This window comes from Suncus etruscus, chromosome 4, assembly GCF_024139225.1.
Source record: "Suncus etruscus isolate mSunEtr1 chromosome 4, mSunEtr1.pri.cur, whole genome shotgun sequence".
Classification (NCBI taxonomy): domain Eukaryota; kingdom Metazoa; phylum Chordata; class Mammalia; order Eulipotyphla; family Soricidae; genus Suncus; species Suncus etruscus.
The window spans coordinates 57,333,313-57,340,671 of record NC_064851.1 but is presented as its reverse complement, the minus strand read 5'-3'; the positions used below and the strand labels follow the sequence as shown (position 1 = coordinate 57,340,671).

The following is a 7,359-nucleotide window of genomic DNA, read 5'->3' as shown; positions in this document are numbered from 1 at the left end:
CAATGAAGAATTATGGTACAGGACCAGGCAACTGAAAGCTAGTAATCTCAGGAGGAGAGTATGGACAAAGTCCCTGCACTGATGAAACTATGCCTGCTGCACCCATCACCTACAATTGCTGCTTTGCAAATGATCCTGCTTCACTTCTCCATAGTTCTCTGCAGAGACATCAATCTAACCAAAAACACCAAGTGTGCCAAAATTTGGACTGATATCACCAGAAATTTTACTGGAGTGAATGGAGGCTACCTCCTCTACCTTGTCACACTTCCAGAAGCCTTGGTCGCCAAAACCATGCCCCACAAAAACTACAGTATTAACAAGAGTGTTTGGAATTCCTGGACAACTCACTTTTTTTTTTTTAATACTATCATCCTCATAGGAGTACACGTATTTAGTCACCAATGTGTATCTGATGCCACCTAATGTTCAGAAACAAATGTACTAACAGAATGTTCATCTAAACCTTCCGACAATGACCTTATTGGAGATACAATAATTTTCACAAATTTTCTTGTCACTCTTTTATTATTATTTCTCTTCCTTTTTTCCCTTTTGTTCTTTCTCTTCTTCTCTTTTAATGATTTCATTCTCAGCTGGAACCAAATATATTATGATCAACTATGAGCAATGTCACACATGCTTTAAATAAAGTAATGTCAATTCTAAAATGTTTATATTTTTGAAATTAGTTTGTGTTTATTATCTCATTGAATTTTTCCCAGTTCAAACAATTTAGTCTTCTACTCTATTTTACCTATCATTTTTATCCATGCTAAATGTCCACTGCTAAGAAGTATGCTCTTGATGTCCATTGCTGGCACTGTCTTATTGGTTCTTCACTTTCACTCTCTTTCAACATATAACGTTCTTTACCATTTAACTTGGCTAAATTATAAAAATGTCATCTATTCCAAGAAAAAACACTACCTTGGCTGTATCCACTTCAGATGTGATAGAATAAATGAAAGCTTATTTAATCTTTCTGCTTTACATAACTAAAAGTGAATAAAAGCAAATCTTATGCATTTAGGCAGTAGTCAGTGTAGGACATTTACTCTTTAGAGAAAAGAGAAAATGAAGTGAATTATTTTATTGTCTCAATTTACCCTCCAGAAAGAATTTCTAAGCTTCAGCAAAGTTAATTAATAGTGTTACTATCTAAGCAAACAGATACTAAAAGATGGAAAATTTGCAACCCATTACCAAGAGAACAATCAAGAATTACAGACCCAGAGATAAGACAATATAAATAACAAAGAAGAATGTTAAAATCGGTTATTATAGATATATTCTACATGTTTAATAAGAGAGGAAAACATGCTTATAAAGGCTAGTAATTAAAAATTGATTTAAGGGGCTGGAGACGTAGCATGGAGGTAGGGCATTTGCCTGGCATGCTGAAGGGCGGTGGTTCGAATCCTGGCGTCCCATATGGTCCTCTGAGCCTGCCAGGAGTGATTTCTGAGCATAGAGCCAAGAGTAACCCCAGAGCGCTGCTGGGTGTGACCCCCCAAAAGAACAAAAAATTGATTTAAAAATTAATGTTTAGGGCCCGGAGAGATAGCACAGCGGCGTTTGCCTTGCAAGCAGCCGATCCAGGACCAAAGGTGGTTGGTTCGAATCCCGGTGTCTCATATGGTCCCCCGTGCCTGCCAGGAGCTATTTCTGAGCAGACAGCCAGGAGTAACCCTTGAGCACCGCCGGGTGTGGCCCAAAAACCAAAAAAAAAAAAAAAAAATTAATGTTTAGATATAAAAAAAAGAGAGATAAGTTAGAGGTCAGATGCTCCTGCTTTAAGCTCTGAATTGGATTCCCCACACTGTGTGGTCTATCCCAGTACTACTGATGGAGTCCTGGAAGCCCTTTAGCACCACTATCTGTGGTGTTTCCAACCACCACTGGATATTTCTGGAACTCCCCCTCCTTTTCCCTTTATTGCTAAAATGAATAGTATCAGTAGTCCCTGAGCATCCAAGCACTGCTTGAAAGTCCCCCCTCACTTTGCCCTTCAAGGAAAATTTTTATTTTGTTTCATTTTGAAACAAACATTGAACTTGGAAAAATTAAATGAGATAATAAACATAGATGGAAAAAATTTTAATTTACTTATATAAAATTAAAAGCAACTCAATGAGATTAGTAAAATGCACACCGAAGATAAAAGAATTGTGAACTTGATGACTTAACAATAGAAACTATTCAAAATGATGCAGAGAGTAAAAACAATTAAAGAACTATAAAATTAATAAATTGTGGAACAATTAAAATCATCTAACATAAATATGCAACAACTTTTTTTCTTGGAGTTCCCAAAGAATACTTTATGGTTTTTTCAGACCACACTAAGTACTGCTGTGGCTAGTACACTATTCAAGGAAAAATATCCATTACACATGAGAACAAAACAGGAAATTATTTTAAACACAGACCCTATATCCATATGATTTGAGGCTTTCTATTATTGCTAGGGAAAGGAGAGGAAAAGCACTCCATAGCAATACCATTTAAACATACAAGGCAGAGTTTGGTTGTTGTAGGCAGATGGAAAAGATTATGAAAAGCTTATGATAAAGATGCCCATCATAAAGATGCCCAAAATCACACAGAGAAAGTTATATCAAAGAATAAGTGAACCCAAAACACAACTTTCCTACCCATTCTACTGAGAACAAGACCTGAATAATTAGTAATAGTAGGTTAGCACTAAATAATTAGTAATAGGCCAGATTACAGAGAAAAATCTCCAATGTGGTATAGTTGTAAGAAAAGGTAAAAATCTGAGGCTCAATATGGAACATTGAAGAAAAACATATAGCACAGCATTCCCATCTCTAACTATAATACAGAATCAAACTGTGTTTACCAAAGAGGTGATAATTCCCTTGTAGGAGGGAAGGATGCTAGAATGACTGAGTTGGTACAATTTGTAGGTGCTTTATGTTTGCTCACTTAAAAATGGTGACTTTCCAGGGGGCGGGGTTAGGGAGAATTTTTATTTTCTGAAAAAGAAAAAAAGTGAGGCAAATAAGTTTATAAATGTCTGGTAGATGAAACTGAAATGGTTTAAAGATTGTAAACACAAAATAAGTGAAAACTGAACCCACTTCAACTTCTGTCTAAGCTGATTGAACATCAAAAGCACATAATAGAGAAGAGGTTAGTTCAATATATTACATCCAACTCCATTTCTACCATAATGCAGACTATTTCTTGTTCATAAAAAAATCACCAAATTACACAGAAAAGCAGGAAAATTCAATGGACTATCAATAAATAATTATAAAATCTGATTCAGAAATGATGTAGAGGTTAAAAATCAGGCGAGGATTTAAAAAAATATAAAAGGTTGTACTTGAATGTGGACTACATATATAAACAGGTAAGGATTTTATAACAGAAAAAAGGCACCAAAATAGTCTAAAATAATACTTGAAATAATAATTAAAGCAACAGGGACAAAAATTGTCTTAAATGTCTTTTTCATTTATAGTTATATAGAAAAAAATCTATGAACTTGAAATTAGTTAAATAGGGACTGGTGGGGTGCTTATGTTGCACATGTCAGCCCTGAGTTCAATCCCCAGCACTCAAACCCTCTAGGATTGAGAGCAAAACCAGGTGTAAATGCAGAGCACTACTTGGTGTGACCCCAAAACTAAACATAACAAAAAGAAAAGAGCAGTGAATTAAAACACATAGAAAATATTAAAAAAAAAGAAACCCAGAGCACTACCAAACTGTGATGCAATATAAAAATGATCCAACATAAATGCAATTGAAATCGAAGATGGAAGAATAATAGGAAAAATATAGTTTGAAAAGATAATGGTAAAAATTAGTTAACGAAGATAGAGATATCAAAATCGCAGTGTGTACAAGAATAATCCTCAAGTATATAAATTGAGAACTCCATACATACATCTTAGTTAAAGCATGTTAAACCAAAGTCAATAAAAAATAATTTGTTGTTGTGCTCCCAACGCAGTAATATAATCCTGGGAAAACAAGTTTGAAACAAGGTAGACGGGAAAATAAGCCAGGCCAAGTTTGAGAGTGAAAAATGTGGGATAGTGGAGCTTCCAACCTCATGGTTGTTCACCCACCAAAACAAACAGCCTTTATTAAGGACCTCAATCTGTAACTAGGTTGGGGAAGGGTAGAGAGTGGCGGACAAAAGGCTTACCTTGAGCTAGTCCTTGTAGGTAAGCCTTTTATTTGTTAAAAGGGGGTTGGTAAAGAATGGGCAGGGAGCCAGGGAAGGTCTTTTTTTTTAATATAAATTTTATTTTAATCATAGTGGCTTACATATCATTCACAGTAATATTTTAGGTACATATTAACATTGAATCAGGGGAATTCCCATCATCGAATTGTCCTCCCTCCACCTCTCCCATATCCTCCACCCTCAGCCCCGGGGCTGCTAGAATGAGTGATCCCCTCTGTGCCTAGCTTACTACTGAGTGATCTTACAACTGTTTGGTCATGGTACCTCCATTATGTCCCCCTCTTATTGGGAGGCAGGACCAGATAGTTCAAGTTATGTGGTTTTGGTTGAAGAAGAGAAAAGTAATAAAATGGGGTAAAAATCAAATACACCAAAAATGGGCGGAGTCCTTAGAGGCTTTCATCCTCGGTTTGAGAGACAAAGGGGAAAAAGAAGGTGAAACACCACAACAGTATAAAAAGAAGTATCAAATAAAATATCCAGTGAGCACTACAGCAATAAAGATAGGTATCACATAATAGCCATGGTCTTGAAATAAAAAATATGACAGAGCACTATACGGAAGAAGAGAAAAGAAGAAAGAAAAATAAATAAATAAAAATAGAGACAGTAAGTTTAATATCCACACCAAATCAAAGAAATCGACAATAACTAGATAGATAAATTAAAAAAAAAGATTATTTTGTGCTTTTTGTCTTTTTTTTCCCCTCCTGCATAGGCACAGTAAACATTGAGGTCATTCGAAAAGAAATTCAGGGAAGGTCTTTGAATAAAAAAAGTTGCATTCCAACAAGCTCCTCCTTATCAGTTTGCTGAACACAGAAACATGAAATGAATTCCATAGATCATGTTCTACTGCTTTCCTCAAGAGGTGGAAACCTCCAAATGAGAACTTATAACAAAGTGGTAATGTAACTGTTTGTACATTGATACAATAAAAGCTGGGGAAAGAAAAGAAAAACTTAACAGATAAGAGGAGGTGGCCTTTCCCAGGAAGGATTCAGTCACACCTTCAAGTGCAGGCTTCAGACAGTCTTTAGTTTGCCTAACCTAGAGAGTCTTAGAAGAGGCTACTTTTTTTTTTTTTTTTAAGTTTTCCCTGAATAGTAAGAGGTTCCTTTTCCTTCATCTTCTTCTTGGTGACTGTCATTGTCAGGCATTTACATAGTGCCCTTAGGCGCTTCTCTCTCTCTCTCTCTCTCTCTCTCTCTCTCTCTCTCTCTCTCTCTCTCTCTCTCTCTCTCTCTCTCTCTCTCTCTCTCTCTCTCTCTCTCTCTCTCTCGTCCTATGTTATTGCCATGGCATCATGAATCTTGCCCCGTTGCAAGTTCTTGCCAGGGCAACGCAAAACCTGCACCTGGTTTCTTTGTAGCCAATGTGGCTCAAAGTCTACTCCTGGTTCTATTGATGGGATCTAAAACTGGGGGGTGTATGGCCCCAGAGAAACTGTAGCTTAAACTGTAGCTTAAGTCAAGTGAATATGACAAATGTTCAGTGACAAATGTTCACTTCCAACATTTAATTTTTGGAGTTACTATTCCTAACAGATGGGAATGCCTCTCTTTCACTAAGATATCCCCATTGTACTGGATCTATGCACAAAAGGAAATTGCCACAGTACTATTGTGACACCAGGGACTACAGTTAAATTGTAGTATCTATACTTCAGTAGATATCATGCTCTATTATATCTGATACATAGGTATAATAAAAACATTGTTCTCCAAGAAATACATATGAAGAAATACACATATCCTCTTTTGTCTGCTGAGCAAGTCCAAGGCAACAGCAATATTCCCCCAAGAAATGCATATAAAGAAATATACACATATCTCCCCTAGTCAATTGTGATCAAGTTCAAGGTAGTAGAATCATATTACTACTTCAGCTAATAGTTGAAAGCAGCCAGAGAGTCAGTGAGTGTTCTGCAGCTGTAACATATTGATCTTTCTACTATGTATGTGTGTGGTAGTCACACATTATCGTTTGTAGTCAATTCTTATGCCTGTTTTGTACACAATGTCTATCTATGCTGTACAAAGCCCTCCTACCACCTGCCTTTTGCAGCCACCATTCCCCTCCCCACCTGCCACTTAGAAAAATCTTTTTGCAGAGTCATGGGCTGAGTTCAGTTCCTGAGCCAGGGCCCATTTGAAAAGCTGATTCTGATCACAAGTGGCAGTCCATGGTAACTCGAGGCTGAAAGGGTATGGAAGGAAGAGGGGTGGGGGCTGGTGGGAGTAGGGTGGTGTACCAGAGCGCAAAGGGTGTTGAATTGTCGGGGTAAATGGGATTTAATAGGGAAAGCAACAAATATGGGGTAGGTGAAAATAGGGAAACAGTAGAAAAGATTTTGCTAAGTGGCAGGTGTGGAGAAAAATGGTGGCTGCAGAAGGCATGTGGCTGGAGGGCTTTGTACAACAACAGAAAGACTACAATAAATAAGGTGACTACTGCACACACATACATAGTACAGCCCTATAAGTTCTGCGGCACATGTTGGGTGCTTTGTTTATCTGGACACGCTCGATGACCAGAGAATCACTATCTAAACCCTTAAGTTCAGCATTGCTCTCTGCATTTTTAAGCATGTGCAGTAAAAATTCAGCACCTTTTTTGGGCCAACTACCCTGTGTCCAGCCCCTTTGTTTGGCCTGGGCGCACCTGCCAACACCACCTTTGTAAAGCTGGAGGGGCACACAGTGCTTTTGCAGGGTGACATCCTTCAGATACTTGGTAGCTTTACGGATATGCATACCTTTGATGGTCTGAGCCGTTTCCCGAGTATTCTTGAAGTGAACTCGAAGTGAGCCTCTGGACTTGCATGATTTAGTCAATTTTGGGGGATTAGCGAATAGTGCACCATCTAGGCGGGGCCACCTACAGCCACTTGGGGAAGAGCACTTCCCCATGTTTTGGCTAATACTTCTTGAACATTCGTATCATCTAACATATAAAATAAAACTTTATTTCCTAAAGATGGGACTCTAAAATATACAGAACAGAGCCCAAGCAACTTCTCATTGTTATATAGATATTAGCAAACTAGGATTTGAATCAAAGCAATTTTTTTCAGAGGCTACAAACTTAACTATTAATATTTCGTTGCTCTTTAAATGAAACACAAGCAT

The 7,359-nt window shown here is 37.5% G+C and overlaps 1 pseudogene; it reads right to left on the bottom strand.

Moving 5' to 3' along the window:
• Positions 1–775: 775 nt before the first annotated feature.
• On the bottom strand, positions 776–7,094 carry LOC126007090 (60S ribosomal protein L17-like; annotated as a pseudogene).
• Positions 7,095–7,359: the final 265 nt, after the last annotated feature.